This window comes from Gallinula chloropus (assembly GCF_964237585.1).
Source record: "Gallinula chloropus genome assembly, chromosome: 16".
NCBI classification, from domain to species: Eukaryota; Metazoa; Chordata; class Aves; order Gruiformes; family Rallidae; genus Gallinula; species Gallinula chloropus.
Genome location: NC_140101.1, coordinates 12,992,610 through 13,013,154, shown reverse-complemented (window position 1 = coordinate 13,013,154; position 20,545 = coordinate 12,992,610).

Sequence of the window (20,545 nt, the reverse complement as noted above, 5' to 3'; positions counted from 1 at the left end):
GACAAGAAAACCCCATATCAAGCCTCTCTGAGAGAGATCCCTTGACTGCCAATCAAGGATAAATGGCTGCAAACAAGGGATGCTGCCACCTTATTAACACAAATCACATGTTCAGGGAGTGAGCACACCTGTAGCAGTGGCTGATCAGAGCACTAGGACTGAGATAGGCACTTCTCAGCTTTCTTATCTCTGCTTGGTTAGAAGGGTTTGAGCCTACCAAGCTCCTCCTGACCATGGCTGAGGGCCCCCAGGTCATACTGAAGAATATTACAGGATGCATCTGAGATAAGACCCTGAAAATCTAATCCAGTGCTCACTGGGGTTGGTGGAAAAGCTTCCAGCTACTCTCCAGGGTGTTTGCTGACCACAGGCAGCCATGCACTGAAGTCACCCTATGTTACAAAAGCTATGGTGATGTGTCTGGCACACCTGATGGCCAGGCTAAGAACTGACTGATCCCAAGGTGGCAGACTCCCCTTTTTAGGAGATGATGTGTTAAGGTATCAGCTCAGGCACACAGAGGAGAAGCTCATGCTGCTTCTACCCCATTAACCAAAAGGTGTAACTCTGGCCTTGCAGGCAGGAGGAGGAGATCACTGTGTCTTGAGATATTTTCCTGTCTCATCTAATGATGATTTGCTCATCCTTTTCCTTCATTCAGAGAATATTCATTAAATCAGGAGCAGAAGCAGGTGGCAGCTCTCTAGCTTGACACATGCTGCAATCCAGAGGGGACTCATTTCTTAGCTCAGTAAGGTTTGTCTTTACCATGTCATATCAGTTGCATTGTGTCCCTTTGTCCTCTAGCGCCGTAGGAGCTCTCGGGCCCATCACTAACAGCCTTCAACAGCCAGCTAAGAGTAGGTTTAGTCACAGCTTCATCTTGTCCATCTGGGGAGTACTCAGGTCTCACATTAGGTGGATGTCCTTGCCTGTGATTATGCACACATCTTTCTCTGGTGTTTTCAGGCTGGAGCAAAGCATGGCTCATTTTTTGTATCCCCTGAGGCTGGAGTTTCACTCCACTCAGACTCACAAAAGCTGAGAGTCACTCCATTAATCAGAGTAGTTCCAGCCTGCCCAAAATCAGAGGGGAGTCAGGCACCAAGTGTGCTGGGAGCAAACCTCTCCCATCAACAATTGGAGAGAAAGAAAACACCCAATGCCATTGATTACATCCCTAACAGGACACAGACCAATATCTCACAAGAATCTTGCGCCAAGTGTTTTCCACAGACACTCTGGGGCGAGCTGCCCTGCCACTCAGCTGCTGTCAACTATTTCCATGGCTCAGCTCACAGAATCACAGAAACACAGGTTGGAAAAGACCTTTAAGATCATCAAATCCAACCATTCCTGTCCTGTGCTAAACCACGTCCCTAAGTACCTCATCTACGCCTTTTTTAAACACATCCAGGGTTGGTGACTCAGCCCCTCCCTGGGCAGCCTGTTCCAGGCCCTGACAATTCTTTCAGTAAAAAATTTTTTTCTAATATCTAATCTAAACCTGCCCTGGGGCAGCTTGAGGCCATTTCCCCTTGTCCCACCTCCTGTCCCCTGGCTGAAGAGACCATTGCCCACCTCTCTGCACCCTCCTGGCAGGTCAGTGTAGGTGGTGATAAGGTCTCCCCTCAGCCTCCTCTTCTCCAGGCTGAACACCCCCAGCTCCCTCAGCTGTTCCTCATAGGATTTGCCCTCCAGCCCCTTCCCCAGCCTGGTTCCCCTTCTCTGGACTCGCTCCAGGACCTCAATGTCCTTCTTATGGTGACGAGCCCAGAACTGGACCCAGCACTTGAGGTGCAGCCTCACCAGTGCCCAGTCCAGGGGCACAATCCCCTCCCTGTGAGGTGACTCCACAGTCACAGCTCTGCACGAGAAGAGGCATTAGTGTCCCTGTTGAAAAGTTCATGCTCAGACTCACCCCATCAGCTTGCCAGGGATCTTGAGGCCGGCCCGGAGCAGTGTGATTATCTAGCCTGGCCTGCCCAATAACCCGGGCGAGCAGAGTTCGCACCAGGGTTTCCACATCAAAGCCAGCGCCTGGCAGCAGAGCTGGGCGCTTGGAAAGGGTGCTGGACCTCAGTTCAAAAGGCTCCGTATCCATCTCTCAGTAACCCGACTCGGTGATTCAAGCACTGCCACTGCCCACATGTGAACTTTACTTTGATTTGACTGTATCTGGCTTTTACCCACAGCCAAATTCCTGTTATTTACAGATTTCAGCGGGTAACTTTTATTAAGTTACATCATTTCCCACAATAACAAATGAACCTACTGTTTTAGCAGTTATGGATCATACCTGCTTGTCAAACAAGGACATTAGAAGGCATTTTACCTAACAAAAGATGAGTTAGAGATTGCAGGTCACCCACGCCAAGTGCAAGGACACGGATGCTTAAAGCAGTGGAAAGTGCAGGAACAGTGGCTGTCGTGAAGCTCGTGATTGATACAGGTGTAATCCAATGAAGGGAAAATGATTGATATGTTTATTATTTGAAGTTTAGTTTCAACCCTTTTGACTCAGCCTTAAATGCATTAGGCTTTATTTCCACTTAAGGGAGATGCTGCTCGGCTAATTGCATTTGGAGGCTGTAGGCTCTGACGCTGAATTTAGAGAAGGTCCAGCTCTGGGAAGTATGGAATGCTTCCCAGGAAGGAATTCAGTCAGGCTTTACAGCATCACAGTCTGTTTCTGTAATGCATAATATTCAGGGACATGCAGCAGCAGTTTCCTTCTAAACAGGCTATTGTTTCATGAAAAAAAAATGGAAATAGAAAAATGAAATCTCTTTTCCTACCTTTGTAAGGCTTGTTATCCAAACAATCCACCACAATCACTATCAAATGTTCTGTCAGACCAGAGCTGATTTTTCACAGCAGGGGAGGGAAAAAAATGAAACAATTTTTTAAAAAATCACCTAGCAAGGGTTAAATACCCTTTTAATTCCTCACTGTTGTGTTCTCTGGGCCACTAATCAACACAGAGGTACCAGCTGACCTTCCCATATTTTTACGACAGTCCTTTAGGAATTGATGATTAATTCATAATCTTCTTGGTGAAGCAGTTCCTGCTGCAACGCCAACATACTCACAAAGGTTAGTCAACTAATGAGACTTCACCACAATACCCACGAATGAAAGGGAGGGGGGGAGATGATTTATTTAGGCAGGTAAATGGCTGCAAACAAAAGAAGGCATCTTCAGCAATTCCTTAATTTACTTACTTCTGAAGAAAAAATGGTCCATCTCCTTTAAGGATGGCAGATCTATGACAGGATTTCTTTTTAAATGCTATTTTGTTTAATAAATCATGTAAATTCCAGCATGTAAACTAGAGCATTACAGACAGGCTTGTAAATAATTAATTGCTCGTTTGCATGAAGGGGGAGAAAGTACCCAATTCAGGAAATCAGGCAGGAAGCTGATTGTTTACTCTCAGGAGGAATGAAAGGTTGGCTCCTAAAGTTCTGGTGGGTTTGCTGGTGTTAGGGGGGGTTGTTTTTACATTTTTCTCCTGAAATGGGGAATCAAGATTGTTTTGAGCTAGTTAGTAAGTACCTCTTTATGTTTAAGCTTTGCAAGGGGTTGGAAGTAATGTTTTTGCTGTACTTAAGGTTTTCTGTTAGGGGGGTTTTGATTTGCTTTGGTTTGGGTGCTTTTTTGTTGTTTTTTTTTCCTGGCACCAATTAACTTTCTCCTTTGGGAGTGATGGGGTAGGAGATGTGAGCAGCACGGTGATGCTTCTGTTGAGTGGAAGGAAGCTAGTGGTAGTAAGAAGAAAGCTGAATGTATATTGGAATTAATTACAAATATGTGAATCCATACAGTTATCCTAGACCCCCAGAACTGGATGTGTCTTTTGGGGGCATCCTTTACAGGCTTTAGTAGAGCAAATATTTACAGTTCTTGCAAAGATGGTGCCTTCAGCAATGAAAGCATCAGGACTTCAGAGAAATCTGTGTAAGAAAAGCTGCTTGACATATTTATCAGCATCTCAGAAAGCACCAAGACCTTTACTAGCCTTGAATTTCAGGAGCACCGTGCTTTGGTGTTGCTGGGTGAAGTGTTAGGTCAGTTAATGCTAAAGATACTCAAGTTTTCAGTGTAGATGGTTCTTGTTCTCTCCCACTTGCAGCTTCCAGTCTTTGAACCTGTTATGGTAGCAGCCTCTTATATGAACAATCAGAACAACTAAATAGGGAGTTACACAGACTGGAGGGGAAGAAACAGCTTTGCCTTTCTTACAGGGCTTTCCACAGAAGTGCCTCTAGACACGTTAGAGTGAAATACGTTGGCCAGAGGTGCTACCTCTGTGGTTAAACTCCTGCACTATGGTTTATTTGTCAGATTTGCAAGGTGCTACCAAGCTACTTACTGTAATATCCCAGCAAAACCAGAATTATCAAGAAGCAAAGCACATGAGAGAGAAATTCTTGCTGTTGCCTAAGAAGGTCCTTGGCTGCCCCAGCCCAAGCTGACCGAATGCTGTTCCTGCCACTGAGGCAGCAGTGGATGGCTCCACAATGCATCTTTGTGCTGGTTGGAGAGGGGGTGTGGGAATGAGTCTCAGTACCATGCTAGGCTGCCCATAAAACGGGCTGTCCGTAGGAAAACAGCATCTGCAACGTATGTCTGGTGTAACAGGGTTGTATCTATCAGCATGACAAAGCTTTATATTTCTGCAGTGCCAAGCAACCAAGGATTTAAAGGCAGTATCTAAACATGGATTAGTCTGTGGCTAATTCTGGAGCAGCCTGGTAGGTCAGTGTTACTAGCTGCTGCCTTCGGAGGCCCGAAATAGGCTGGTGAGGTGATGTGGGGACAGAGTAAATGTCTGGCAGGGCTGCGATAAGAGCGTACACCTGCTGTGGTACCGACCTGTCTCTGCCCCACACACCTCTGGCTGGAGGGCTGCCACCCATGAAGGTGCTTCTCTGCCTCTGAGGTGGCTGTGAGGCATCCCTTTAGACAGGCAGGATGTCACGTCAGAGAGCAGCGCCAGGAACCCTGTGCTGTGCATGCGGGGCAAGTCCAGGTGGGGAGACATGATTTGTGCAGAGTCTGTGCCTCCTCAGCCCCCTTCACAGCATCCTCTGCACAGGTTTCCTGGTGAAGTCCCCATCCTTGGGAGCTTTGACACACACAAGCCTGGCACTCTGGTTTCATAGAGCCCAGCGTTGTGTGTGGCATCGTGCTTCCTCTGTTCCCTCCTTCCACCTGCTCCTCCAAGGGGACCACAGTCCTGCCAGCCAGATCAGTCTGTTGCTATGGAAATCTTTGTCACAAATGAAGACTTCACAGCAAGGCAGTGGTATTAAAACCAGACATTTACATATGCCTCTGGCTCCAGGAGGATTTGGTCTCATCATTGAGCACAGTGAAAGATGTGGCTGCTTTCCTGTTCCACCCAAGGTGGTGCTGGCTGGGGGGGGACACAGGGTGGTGGAAGAACCCTGTAGAGACAGCCAGGAAACCTCTCCAGCTGTGCTGGCTGCCCTTCACATCTGTCTGCTGGGATGTGGGGCGGCAACCAGCCCCACAGCATCAATGCTGGCTCCTGGAAACACACTTGAGCATTTCCTCTGAAGCACTGTGCTGCAGAGCAGCGATGTCAGCAGCCAGCAGAGAGAAGCAGGGGGGAAGTATTGGAAATGGATATGTCAGGAGGATGGTCACTGACCCCAAACACGCTGCAGGGGCATGCAGCCGCCAGAACATCAGTGGGGGGGATTAAAACTTCCCCCTGGGAAGGGAGTTAGGGGTAACAGGAGGAATCCAAATATGCCATCTTCACGTTATTTCCCCCTAAGCGTTGCTAAGTTTAGCTGTATCGCTTCCAAGAACTGCTCATCTAAATCCCAGGGCCTGGCTTTGAAAATTTCAGCACGTCCCCTGTACTGCAAAATCAAAGCTTCTTCCCTGCTGAATACACCTTTGATCAGAACTGTGAGAAATATTTGCAACCATGTGAAACTTGAATGATTTGGGGTTTCATTACACACTTGAAACTCAGGCCATTTTCATCAAAGGCATTGCTAAAGTTCACCAACCCTCTAACAGAACCTTTGATGGTTTATGGCTGGCGTTTTGTGTGAAACCTGCGGGTTTGCTAGACTTTTTTCAAGTGAAACTAGCTGAGAGTGGCTTCCACTGCATTTTGAGAACTTAGTGCCATAGAAAAAAGCAGCCAGCCAAATTTTGCTGTGTTTCCAGCTGCTGCACGCTGTCATCTTGCCGTACAGTGTAATTCTGCTGGTGGTCAGGGTGGTGGTTGTACCTGGGAGAGGAGGTGGCAGGGAATACTGACTTGGCTGTCCTATGCTCTTGTTGTCCCCTTGGGATGGGGATTTCCAGGGGCCAAGAAGTTTGGTGTTAGGTCACCTGGGAGGCTGCACTTAACACATCATGAGGTCTCGTGTGTCCCCTGAGGAACATGGATTCCCAGAGTCCAGCCTGTCCTCGTCCTGGCACTCACTCTCCAGCTGGTCTTTATAATTTATGATGGTTTAGTCACTCAAAGCATCACCTACTGCACGCTCCCTTCCCTCATTACTAACTTCTGGGCCAGCTCTCTGGGTCTGGTGTAGCCACTGTCCCATGGCCCGTGAGCTGTGACCTCTTGCTGCGTGTACAGGGCTGTGCTCTTGCTCAGCAAAGCCCCTTCCTGGACTGGCAGCCAGCACTGCTTGTGACCCTGCTCATCCCAGAGCAGTTTGGAGCAGCCAGAGCAGGTGTTCCCTGCTCCTCCTGTCACTGGAGGGCAAGGGGGATCTCTCACTGAACACACAGTGCTCCAACCACAGCATTGTGCTGCTCAAGCTCCGCTCTCAGGCCCCCTTTGCTAACCAGCAACAAGATGCACGGGGGAAAAGCAGAAGCTTATGGCAAAGGGCTGGGCTAGATGGATGAATACTAAACCTCCAGCTTGCACAGGCACCCGCTGCTCATCAGTCTGGAAGTCACAGCAGCCAGAGCCTCTGCTACACATTTCCATTCCGCCTTCTTAACTGATGGAACTCTGTTCCCTTTGGAAAAGCTGGAGCTTGGTTTTGGTCAACCTGTGACCCAAAGGCACAAACCTGAGGAAATGGAGATGTCATTTGTCTCTTCTGGGTTGGAAGGGAGCTGTAAGTTACATTCACGTTACATATGTCTTACCTGAGAAGCCTGTGCATATTTGGATGCAAACTTCTGATTCAACTAAAATGTGAGCCTTGGAAAATCATGTCTGTAACGTGATACAGCACATGGTGCAGTGCTGCTGGGGACAAGTGGTGCTGAGGGATGATGCCCTGAGGGATGGTGGATCTGTCCAGCATGTTGGGCTTTCTGGAACATGAAACTTATATGCCACGAAACTTGACCCTGGTCAAGATCTCCTTATCTTCCCCAGGCAAAGCACAGTACTTGGTTTTAATTAGGGGTGTGCTTAGCTTGAATCAAAGCACCATGTTTTGAAATGCAGCATCAGGTTTCAAATGTGAACTAAAAAGGCACCTCTCTGGTACCATAGTGCTGTGAGGACATGGTTTGTTCCTTCTTTGCCCTTCTATCCAACTGTCTGACCACTCATCCCACCAGAGGCCGTTGCTCCTTGTCTCAACAAAGCTGCAGTGCATGATGGCACAGCTGAGGGCCCCATCTCTGGTGAAGAGCACAGCTGTAAATAAAGCCCTGGGGAAGCATGGCAGTAGACTGGATCCTGAAACAGAGTCCTCCAGCTCTGATGGGGTCCCTGCACGATTCCTTTCACCTACAGAGAAAAGGCAGCTGTGGTGTGGACACCCCACAGAGCCCCTCTGACCTGCAGCAGACTACCTCTGAGGCGTTACCCCCACGTGAGGGCTGCTGAGGTGAAGGGAGCTATGGAGTTTCAGGGTGAGCTGAAAAAAATTCCACCTGCTCGTGGTGCTCACATCCCCACCCCCGGTGCTCAGGACCAGTCGCAGAGCCCTTGCTCCTTAGATGTGTCTGAGTGCAGGGAAGCAGGCGCCCGGATCGCCCAGGGCTACCGGCGCTGCCTCTAATGAGGGCATCAGGGACGTGACCTCCCTGTTGCGGATGTTAACGTACAAAGCAGGCAGGAGCAAACCTGATTTGCATCAGCTGAAGTGACGTGAGAGCAAAGCGAAGTCCAAGTCACGTGTCCTCATTAGGAAGCTCAACAGATAAGGGATGAAAGTCATGAGGGACAGTAAACTCTGCAGGGCTTGTTTAGTTAGCATGGTTACAGCCTGCCTCTCCATCTTCTCCGTGCATGTCCTTCTCTCCTGTTACAAGAATGCTTTCCTGCTTGGTGCCTTTGCCTTGTTTAATACATCAGAAGGAAAGCCAGACTGATTTACAAGATGTAATCCTCTCTCACTCCTCCCAGCACCGTACTTGTGCTGTACTGTGAGTGACCGCTGCTTTGCATAGTAGCCAAACACAACAAATAAATAAAACAGCCAAGCACAACAAATAAATAACAAGAGATAGGCTAGGTCTTATGCCAGAGCACGTTCAAAGCTGAATTTGTTGACTCTGCATTGGAGCAGGCAGCCAGGAATTATCATCTGTGTCTTTATCCACCCTGGGTGTTGGATGCCTGGTGGGTCCTGAGCTCTCCCTACCTTCCCAGAAGTCAGAGGAGGCAGATGGTGCTTGTGGAAGCCAGGTCAATGCTAGGCAGTGTGGACATACCCCAAAATCTTCTGTCTGGCATCTTAAAACTGAAGGGGGATGTGGGGGGGTGTGGAATTCAAAACTGCCTGTTGAACTGCACCAGAGTAATCTCCCCATTGCTCACTTCTCTAAGAAGAGGTTTTCAGGCACTGACCCTCCCCAGCAAGGCTGCAGTGGCACAAGCTCAAAGCCAGAAAGCCACGGAGGTGCCACAGCTTGGGAGGGGACCCATTTGTGTGCCCAGTGCCCCAAGAGTGCTGAAGATTTTGCATGTGTTGCTTGAGTGTGGGCTTTGGGAGGTGCAGGGGCTGTCTGCACAAGCGTGGTCCTGGCCCATTGCCACCACGCTTCTCTGCCTTGGCCATGGCCCCTCAGGAACGAGGATTGGTAGCAGGTGTCTGCTGCACACAGAGGGCACAAGCATTAGTGTGTGTGGGTGTTTAGTAGGAGTCACACTAGGATAAATTGTTCTGTAAATCTGAGAGCGTGGGGAAATGCAGGCAGTAAGTGTAAAAGCAGAATGAGGGTCAGGTGTTGGTCAAGCTGACCTGAAGTGGTGGGATGGAGAGGGACAGTGTCAGTCCAGGATGCTCTGTGTGTACTGGGATGTGTGGAGGAGGGCATCTTGACAAGGCAAGCAAGAGAGATGAGGGCATTATGGGCTTCTTAACCTGGCAAGAAACACTAGCAAAAAGCCAGGGGACGTGGTCTAGCAAGCGAAATGAAGAGTTCAGTATGAATCCTGGGAGCTAGAACACACAGAAGCCCTCGCTCTCACTTAGTTACTGGGGATGTTGGCTGAGCTGATGAGATCAAAGCCAGCAAGGGACTGGCTGCCTGAGCTGCATTCCTGCTACACTGCTGCCTAAAGTTGTGATCTGGCACAGCAAGGGCTGAGCAAGTCAGAAAGGAGAGTGCGACTGAGGAGCTGTGGAGGCAGAGAGAAGGTCAGGCATGCAGGGGGGACTGGTGAGACCAGTGAAGGTTCCAAGCTAGGTGGGGTGCCTGGAAGGATGCTAAGGCTGTTTGGAATCAGAATCTGAAAATCAGGGCTAGGAGAGGGAAGTGAATAGCCCAGACAGTGCGAATATTTACTGTGTCCCAAAATAACAGTGGACATCTATGTCACCAGTGGCAAAAGGCAGTGAAGGGGCACTGCACAGCCTGCATGCGTGCGGGCTGGAAAATGGAAGAGGGCAGTGAAGCATCTTTTATCTGCTGCTCAGACAGTGCTGTGCAATCCCATATGTGGCAGTTCAGGATGAGGCCACTCCGACTGAAGCGCACAGCTTAGAGCTGCGCCAGGTTGTGTGTGGGTGTGCGCGCACAACGCGCGGCCAGATGAGCTGCCATGGGTGTGCACGGGCGCTAACTAGTGTGTGCAAACCATATGGCATGTGAGAGCAAGTCAGCACATGCACTGTCAAGAGGACACTCAGAGTAAGCAATCCTCCCCCTCCCCCTGCGAAGAATTTGTGCCCTACCTTATGCCAGAGGAAAGAAATTCAGAAGGAGCGAAGAGAAAAGCAGCCGGTCCATTGGGAGATGAATGCCTGTCAGACTTGGAGATTAAATGGAAGCACGACAAATCTGGATTGTTCCTGCCAAAACCAACTTTGATTACTTTATAATTCAACATGTGTTACCAGCTCCTATTATTAGAAAGCCAAACTTCCTCCACTGTGGGAAGAAGCTGAGATGGAGCTTTCTAGCCTTGTGTAAGTTAATTACAGTACACATGTTAAAAGCAGCATCTGTCTTAGTCAATCTAGTTGATTATTGCAGCACTTTATTTTTAGTTATCATCAAGGTGAAGGATGACACTAATCTAAGTGGAGAGCTTCCCGCAGATCTCATTCAACTATGTGTTCTCCAAAACCAGCTCTGCTAGATCTGGTGAGGCCTCCTGACCTGGAGCTGGGCCAGGTGAAGCTGCTGATGCACTTTAAGAAAGAGGGTCTTTGTAACGTGCTTTGACTACTGAATTACAACAAAGATATGGAGACCTGGCTATTAAAATCGGCTGTGAAAACACAAGGGTGGTTTGGTCTTTGTGGTACTCCTGTGGCCAAAATTCTTGATGCTCCACTTCTATTCTGAGCTCCCTCTGTTGGAATTGTTTCTGGCCTCATGACTGGATGCTTTGATTTAGCACATAAGAGTACTCTGTTCTTTCCTTCATATGTAATTCTGCTGCCTAGTGTTACTTCAGCTTCTGGGCAAGATCTACAATGTGTGAGTATCAGGGTGACTCTGGCAAAGCCAACAAAAGCACATCAGATGAGTGGTCTGTGCAAACGTGGGCAGCTTCTCCTGAACAACTGAGAGGTCTCGAGACCTGGCCTTGGCTAAAAGCTCAAAGCATGGCAACAATTCTTCCCTCCTGCTTTAGGGCCAGTGGGCTGGTGTGGTGCTGGTGTCATGCAGGAGGTATGGGGTTAGTATTCCTAGTATGTTCGAGTGCTCTTGGCTGCTGCTGTGCTGATGGAGCTGGGAGGCTGGCACTGCTGCCATTCCTCGTGAGATGCAGGCTGGGGAAACCTTGGCTTGCTTTCTATTCACAGCACCAATGAAAAGGACCTGTCTCCTTCCCAGACTAAAATGAACACAGTAAACAAGAGATGAAAAATCTTGAGCAGAAATAAAAGCTTCTTTCTGGGTTTTCAAGCAGCATCAAGGCAGACAGCAGCACTCAGAGAGCCCAGTTAATGAGCAGCTTGGAGAAGCAGCTGAGTGATGGTTGTCTCTAGGGATGCTCCTTCTGGACCTACTTTGTGATCTTATGGTCAGAAAGCCTAGTTAGGTGGTGATGGAGAATGGGAAGGTCCTTGTCAGATCTAAACCAGTAACACATGGGTAGACCAGTGTTTATTCTCATGAGGACACTTCTCAGGGGTCTTGGCTGGCAATGCATCTTCTGTGTGAGCTTTAGCAGGTGTTCAGCTGCTGGTTGCCATTTCTGTGTGGCAGACGTGTGCACAGACACCTTATGCAGAAGATCTGGTATGCCTTTACCAGATCAAACGCAAATCTGAAGGGCTGAGTCGCTCTGTGTCCCATAGCAGCACAGCAGGTTGATGCTGTCTTATAAGAGATGGAACTTCCCTGGGTTTTGTGCAAGGGCCATTTCCAGCATGGGTTTGCCATTCTTATGATTCCTGCCTTTCCCTTTGCTGCTTATCCTTCTAGAAACTGATAGAACAAAATGCAGCTAGAAAAGTGATGCCTCACTCTTTACTGCAAAGTTGGGTTTTAAATGTACAACAAGGGTGACCAGAGGGTGTCCAGGATTCCTCCCCACCTCTTCAGAAATAAAGTCCCAACATCACCTCTCCAGATGAGAAGAACACAGGCCTGGGTACAACCACCAAGAGCCTCTTCCTTCTCCAGGCACCCACATGAGGACCAAATCAAAAGCAGTGTCATGCTCTGTGGTTATGGGGCTTGCTGGACATGCTGACTCTCTGCTCTCCACCTTCCAGCTGTGAAACCATGGCTCATGTGTTTGCAGCTTGCTTATAGTAAGAAGTGACATATGTGATGTACACAACTGAAAGTAGTCTCCAGCTTACTCTGCAGAGGTGAGAGGTGTGAACAGATAGGTCAGGTAGTAAGAGAAGCTCTTCAGGTATTTCTGACTCAGCTGGAGCAGTGTTTTGAAACACTTTGAGGAGTCAAATACCCTGAAATACTTGAGGTGTAATCACAAAATACTTTGAGGAGCCTCCAGCTGGCTTTCCATACAAAATGCAGACAAGTTAGGCTGGTTGGGAGGGGAATTAATGTCCCCAGCACAACATGAGCTATAGTAGCCCTGTCCCCTTTAGACCTTCTGTTTCGAGTGGGCCTGGGCCCCACGCAAAGGGTGTCTCCAGGATCAGTAGCACAGGAACAGCTGGAGCAAAGCAAACTTCATGAGCTGTGGAGCCGTTGTGTCCAACTCCCACTGGCTGCTGAGGGAATGTGTTTATTAAGAAACAATTAATGGTTGTATGATTAGAGAGAACTATTACTCAGTGGAAGATAGCTTCAAAAGGTCACAGTTGCTGTGTGTTTACTCCCAGGAGGTTTGTGAAGCCACTCTGGTATGAGGGATGGGGAACAACATGACCTTGCTCATTGGGGAACGGCTCCCACAGCCTGCACCAGGCTCATCTTGCTTCATCTCTTCACCCAGCTCTGCCTGTCCCTCCCACCTTGTGCTGGGGTGACCCGAGCACGAGGGGAAGCTCTGCTCTTCCCATGGCTCGCCTATTCTGTGGTGAGTGGCCATGGTGGCTCAGGCTCCTCTTGGTGCTGTAGCCACTCTGCATGCCAACCGTGCCGGGCGGCCTGGCGCGCAGCTGCTGCCAGCACTGGGTGTGCACCCACCATCACGAGGGTATTCAGCTCAACTCTACTGTTCTGCAAGCCAGGAGGAGGGACTGTGACATGGTGAAAATGCCTCTGCTCAGCGTGAGCCTTTGTAGTGCCGCAGCCCAGGGATAAAGTGTTCAAACACAGACGCCGGGGGAGCCTTCTCCCATCTGACACGAGCTGGGGTCCTCTGCAGAGCCTCCTCACCTGCCCTCCTCCTCCACTCCCCACCGCAGCGAAAGCAGATGAAAGATCGCTTCTCATTTGGTAACAAATAACTTCCAAGCCCGTCCAAGAGACTTTCAACTTAACTGCTCTCTTTGCTCCTTTCATGTCTTCTCTTTGTTTGGCGAGAGCACTAATGCAAGCTCCAAATAAGCATCTGTGCTCGTAAGACATGAACAAATGGGGAAAGGATAATAATATCCAAAGGTTTTGAGGGAGAGGTTAAAAAGGGAGCCAGGCTACAGAGGCTGCTGAATAGTGGTTTGCTTGACTGATGTTACAAAGGCAAAAGACAGAAGAATCCTTGGAAAATGCTTCCGAGCAGTGATTGGTTTCTCAGAAAGCCTTGCCATTAGGCATGAAAGGAGGCCTTCCAAGCTTCCAAGATGCATTAAACATGTTATTATGAAATAATTAAGCTACATGGAATAACTTGAGATCCACTCTGTCTCCTACCTCCCCGTCTGTTGAGGTCTTTATGTAGAAGCAATGCAGCAGGTCTTAGCAGCCCTCAAACTATAAGGATGTTCCTGGCTCCCTGCCACCCTGCACCAACTGTCTCCAGCACACACTGCCCTGCCAAAACCAGGTGAGGTGAGCTCTGTGTGTTAATAGCATCACCCTCAGGTCCAGGCCTGCGCAGACAGAGCCCTGAGAGCATGGATTCCTGACCTCAGGACCTGTCTATGACCTCCAGATATGTCAGAGCTGCTTTCCCTTGCACAAGGAAGTCATGTTGTGCACACAACATTGGAGGCACACAAGCATACATGGTGGCCAGCATCTCTGTGCTTCTGAAGGGAAGGGGGCTTTAGGGCAGACTGAGCTTTGCTGAACACAAAAATAACAAGACTGGACAAATTCACCCTTAATTCCATTCAGCAGCTGATTGGTATCCTCTCCTATTCCTTTTTTCCATATTTGCCCTGCTGAGAACTAGCAGTGTTTTTTCAAGGAAAAATATTGTATGTGATTGTGTGTTTCTGGGAAGCTAAAAAATGAAAGATTCAGTAGCTTGAAAGCCCACAGTGGTGTCGTGCTGGACCCGAGGTATTTCTGAGAGTAAGGGCTTTCATTTTTCTTTTCCCTTCCTCCATGCTGCATGGACACCCACTGCTCGTGTCTGTCTGGAGTGGCACAGGCTGGTCCAGAGCCACTCCATCAGTGCTGCGTAGGGCGTGAGTGGCTGCAGGCAGCAATGCAGGAGCTGTGTCCTGCAGTAGGAAGACTGCCCTGAGAGCTGGGTCTTGGATGGATGCTAAGCATTGGATGTCCAAGAATGGAAATAGCCACATGCATAGTAATATGTGGGATTTTTTCACTCCCACTGACTATATCATCTGTTCCCTGCAATAATACCCCAGCTTGCATGGAGGAGGACGTGGCAGGGTCAGACTTACACCCCTTATTCAGCCTTTGCTCCCAGCCAGCACTGGTGTATGTGGCACAGGGGTGGCTTCCAGCCCTGGGACAGCACGTGTCCTTTCCCATGCTGCCTGATGGCCCAGGACTTCATTTCCCTGGGCATCCCACTGGGACTGAGCCTAGGGCTGTGCTCTCTGTGGCTTAGAAGTGGGTGCTAGGAGGTGAAAGTGTGCCAGGGAACTCATTTATTGATGGCAGAGAAGAAGCCACACTGTCACTGGTCTGTGTAGCCCTCCCACTGTCCTCATGCCTGGTCAGCTTTTAAGCTCCACACAGTCAAGCCAGAACTCTATGAACGGCCTCATTTGTTGACAAAAGAAATGAGCAATAGAGTTGCACTACACAGCTATACACTGAATTATTGACCCTACAGAAGCCCCATAAACCCAGTGATCGAGCAATTGGCATCATTTGACTCCCAGTTCCACTCCAGAAAAGAATTAGGCAGGGCACAATCCTGCTTGGTACAGAAAGCATGGGGCAGTGCTGTTCATCCCATCGAGTCCAAGCTCTGGGATTGTGCCTGTGACCGCTGACATTTCCTTCATCTCCAGCCTGTTACAACCTCTCTTTCTTCTTTATCCTCCAGGCCAAGTGTTGATATGCTGCTGGCACATTGTGATCCTTAGCTTGGTCTGTATAAGACCACAAGACCTCCCACCCATGCACCTATCCCTAGAGATGCCTATACAGTGGGAGGCTTTACTGAATGTAGAGATCATCAGTATGAGTGTTGGCTGAACTGGCCATGCTATCAGAGATGTCTTGTGGCTGTAGCACCTGCTGTAACAAGCAGAAGCCTTCAGTTTCATGTCACACCATAGTTTGCAACCCAACTCTTTGCTATGGGTCTGACTTTTCTTGGAGATCAGGGTAGTTAACAGAGCCACTTCCATAAGATCTATCTTCTCTTTGGAAAGCCATCATCTCCAGTGACTAGAAGGTCTCTTCAGCCTACCTGTTCCCCTAGGAGTACCTCCCAAAGATAAGGGACTCAGCCACACACGAATCCTGTGCTATTGCCACAGAAGTCATGAGATACTGGTGTGAACACCCAAGTCAAGAGCTGGACCTCAGTGAACCAGCTGTCAGTCTCTCTACCCTTCACCAGCTGGATCCTCCTTATGCTTCCATCAGCCAGGTACCCAGCATGCCCACTGTGTGTGCGAGGAAGAAGTTCTCCACTGCTTCCTCTGCACTCAACTATTCTACATCACCACCAAGAACTGCACTGGGGTGAAGGTCTTTCCCCCTGTTAAAGTCGGTGGTGCAGAGCCCAGTATCCTCACACGGGGTTTTCACTCTCACAAGCTCAGTGGGCTGAGTAAAATCAGGGTTTGACACAGAGGATTTCACTTGAGGGGAGGAAAAGAAAGAAAGTTTCTTTCTGGGATTTGCTGCTAAGGAGATATGTTACGGACCAAAGGAGATGTGTAGGTTCCTGTTCTGATTTTTTTCTTTCATTTCTTGAACTCAGTTGAACTGTGTGTATTGTCAAGCATTCCTTTTGTAAATGCATGGATTAATTAGCTGCAGGACTTAATACATGTCCTGAGACAAACACTTTCTGCTTTCTGATGCTGCCTTTCATGTAAAGTCTATTTGACAGGAGGTTTTCAGGAATGTTTGCCTGATGACTCATCTGAAGCACAGAGGGGAGCCTGCATTCCTGTTTACTGTGATGGCAAATGATACCCTCCTGTTAGTGTGTGAGCAGCGTTTGATCAGTTTCTTTGAAAGGAAATGTCACCCTTCTAGAAGATCTTAGGGTCTTCAGGGCAGGACTTGGTGATCTAAACGAGGTCCCTCCTTCCCTGAGTCTGTGACAATGCTCCCAAAAGCCCTGCTGATGGGACCTGGGCACAGCACCTCGTGCATTTGTAACACCCCAGTCCGGGTGGCTTGTGCTCCACACGCTGGACCCTCTGCTGATCTGCTCTGTGATGCCAGACCCCTGGCAGGACTCCTCAGGCTTGGACCGACAGCTGCCTGGTACAACCTGCCCTCTGGGACTGTTCTGCACAGTTTCAGGAGACCTCCTTCTGCATCCTCTAAGAGGAGAAGTCTATCTGCAGGAGAGAAGCCAGGTCCTCTAGGAGCCCTGTGGGAGAAGACAGTTTATCTTGTCTTTAATCCTGCCAAGGTCCAAGCAGAAGGCAGCACTGATGGAGAGAAGCCCAATGTCCTTCCCACATTGGGATATGATGGAAGTAAGGAATAGGCACTCCCCAGCAGAACGTGCTGAGAGCTTGGGGTGCAGTTGGGCCACCTGGGACAGACACAGTGATGGAGGGGCTCCTCCATCATCCCTGTTGTGTTCACCCCAGATCATAAGGAGCCCAGAGCTCCTTAGCTACTCTGCTTTGTGCTGGGAAGTGTCGCGAGGCAGCCGGAGCGTTGGCCAGCTGCCTCTGCTCTGCTCAACAGCAAGGACTGACATCCAGCCTGGGCAACTTGTTATTCCAAGGTCCCAGAATCACCAAGGAGAGAAAGCCCACTTCAGCACAAGTAGCTCAGGGAGGTTTGGTATTAGTTTAGATGAAAAAAAAAATAGTTTTGCTGTCAGAAGGGCAGGAAACCTTTCCCTTTCCTTTCCTTTCCTTTCCTTTCCTTTCCTTTCCTTTCCTTTCCTTTCCTTTCCTTTCCTTTCCTTTCCTTTCCTTTCCTTTCCTTTCCTTTCCTTTCCTTTCCTTTCCTTTCCTTTCCTTTCCTTTCCTTTCCTTTCCTTTCCTTTCCTTTCCTTTCCTTTCCTTTCCTTTCCTTTCCTTTCCTTTCCTTCTCTCTTTTTTCTTTTTTCTTTTCTTTTATCTTTTCTTTTATCTTTTCTTTTCTGTTCCTTTCCTTTCCTTTACCCAAAAGTCTGAAGCAAAGAATAAAATCTGCAGGGATATGCCCAACTCTCAGAACTTGTGCATTTCTTTCCATGCTCAAGCATCTCGTGTGCTTCTGCCTGTGCAAAATGAATTAAAGGCTTCAACCCAGCTCCTGATGGAAGAAGCTCTTGCATCACAACTGGCACTAATTGGCTCCCTTGTTAGCAGGGAGAGGCCAAGGAGCAAGCTGCCTCCTGGCTGGACTCTCCCACAAGCACCAGCAAGACCCAGGCTCCTGCCCAGCAGCTGGTGTGAGGGCTGGGAGGTGGGGACGTGTGTCCTCACGTTCTACCTCTGCCGAGGGAGCTGACGTTGGACTCGGCTTTCTGGGCCTGCCAACTTAGCACTAAATTCTCTGAAATTCTGTTTGTGATGGAAATGTCACCCTGACAGATTAATTGAGCTATAGCATATGCAAAGTAAGGAGGAAGAGGAATGCAGTTGCCTTACCCAGTGCTAATGCCGCAAATAGGCGCCGCTACCTGCAGTGCTGACTGTCCTGAATGCTAACGGATCCCAGTCCTGAGAGCACCAAACGAGCCCTTTTAATGGGGAAAAGCATCGGTTTAGGCTCACCTACAGCTGAAGGAAGGGGAAACACATCTGGGAAGTGGTTCTGTGGCGAGGACAGTGGTTCATCTATCAATATTAATAATAACAGATAAAACTGTGGCTTGCATATTATCTCCCAATGAACAGAAGACAGAGACCGAGTTCCCTGTAATTTAATTTCAATTAGCGCATTGGAGCTTTTGAAAGAATGGACTATATATTCTTCTGCAGTTACTTGCAGACTATTAAACACAATGCAGAAAAATTATTATGTAAATGAGAATTATCTTATTGGCTTTAGTATCTTTTTCCTTCTTCCTTCCCCAGGTAATTGGGTAGGTAGGTGCTGGGAAAAAACAGACGATGGGAAATGTGAATAATGAAATCTCTGCAGCACTCTCTCCCCCTCGGATGCAGAAGCCTAAAATATATGTGTGTGTCAGTTTAATTTAATTTGCTGTTAATTAGCTTAAATAGTAGTCTTACCTTCCTTTGCTTTCACTGCATTTCTGTCCAGGCTCTCATTAGGCAGCGTGATAAAGCAGGTGCTCGTTAAAAATACCGTAAGTGCCTATTTACATTACAAAGCTATTCCTAGCACTTGTGGTAATGAAACCAAGGCTTGTCCCTGGATACAGCCGGTGGGAGAGGGGAAGCAGCACCCTGTTCTCACATGTTTCGACCCCAGAACACTATTTCCCAATACTGAGAGAAACAGAATTTAAAATACAAGATGCAGAAGCATCCAATTGTGTGTAGCTTTCTCCAGAGCATGGTGGGCAGTAAACCTTTAGCCATCTGCCTGGAGGATTTCAGCCTTCCAGTACCTCAAGGGGGCAACAGGATATCTGGAGGGAGACTGTTTATGAAGGGCTGTACTGACAGGACAAGGGGAATGGGTTTAAACTACAAGAGGGGAGACTTAGATGAGATATTAGGAAGAAACCCTTCTCAGGGAGGGTGTGGTGGCCCTGGCCCGGGGTGGTCCTGGCCCAGGGTGCCCAGAGAAGCTGGGGCTGTCCCTGCATCCCTGGCAGGGTTCAAGGCCAGGCTGGATGGGGCTTTGGGCACCTTGGCCTGGTGGGGGTGTCCCTGCCCATGGCAGAGGTGGCACTAGGGGGGGGCTTTAGGGTCCCTTCCAACCCAAACCGGTTTGAGGTTCTGTGATTCTATGATTCTGATGTTCAGTTTCCACCAGTTGCTAATGCAGGTAAAGGACGATACCTCTATGGGGATGTGAAGATCCCCTTTGAATTAATACCATTCAGAAAGGAAGTTCACAATTGTTTAATTCAGGCCAACAAAGGACATGTAAAATCTAGGGTTGATTTTTATCAGCATGGATAAACCTGGGAGTGTGCAAACTGTGAACAGACAGGGAAGGGAAAGAAGAGGTGGGAAGGAAGCAGTAGGGATGGCAAAGGGCATGGAGAAAGAATTCAGCACAGGGTAGTGTGCTTTCAAATATTGATATGGAAAAGGTATAAATAGAAAAAACTTACATGCTTGTGGAGTTAATAAAGGTCTTGTTTGTTTCGTTAAGAATGGGAACAAGTACCTGCTCTGGAAATAAGGAAGATACTTAAGGAAAGCATGGAAAGACTAGAGAAAGTGATTTGAGTACAGGTGTGCTCGAGAAGAGAGAAGTTCAGCACCTCTCATCGTTCACCTTCAGTGTTTGGCTGTGGGCAGAGGCTCAGGGAAGCAGGTGCCAGCACAGATCAGTGAGGACGGCAGAAGTAGCTCAGGAAGGGGGTGTCTGGTCCCCAGTACTTTTATTCCAACCACTGTTAAACCCAAGCAAAATACCCCCACCCCAAACCCATCAGTTCCTTTCTCATTCTCAGTTCTGTAGCTTCTCCAGTTCCTTCTTTTCATTTTACTCATCCCCAACTAGAGAAAAAATACAGGGAGCAAAGTCCAAACTCCCTGGCAAACATCCTGGTTCCACTTGCAGAGCAGATGTCTCTGGCTGCCCCTCAGCTCTTGCAGGTCCAGGGGATTAGGCTCTGCTGCTGTCAGGTTAAATCCTTCCTTGTCTTCATTTTTAGGAGGACTCAGTTCTTTGGACATATATGTGACTCCTCTTTAAGGAGGCAGATAGGTGTGACAAGGCTGTGACACCTCAGTGCTTGCTAAGACGGAGGAGAAGATGGTCAAATAATCTTGAAAAAAAGTGTGGAGGTGAGTATGGAGGGTAGCAAGAAAGGACAGCTGTCTCCCTCTCCTAACCGCCCTCCAGAGATCTCTGGAACCTGCCCACCACCCTGTCGTTGTGCATCCTGCTCTCTGGGGTGGTGACAGACCCCAGCTCGCTTGGCCTGGACCCTGGTGAGCTGCACTGCATTGTTCCTGGTTGCACACACACAAAGGTGTTTCCCAGGACCAGATCTGTTGTACCAGAGCAAGGAGGAATGGCAATGGGTGTTACTTGGTATGGGATAGCTAAC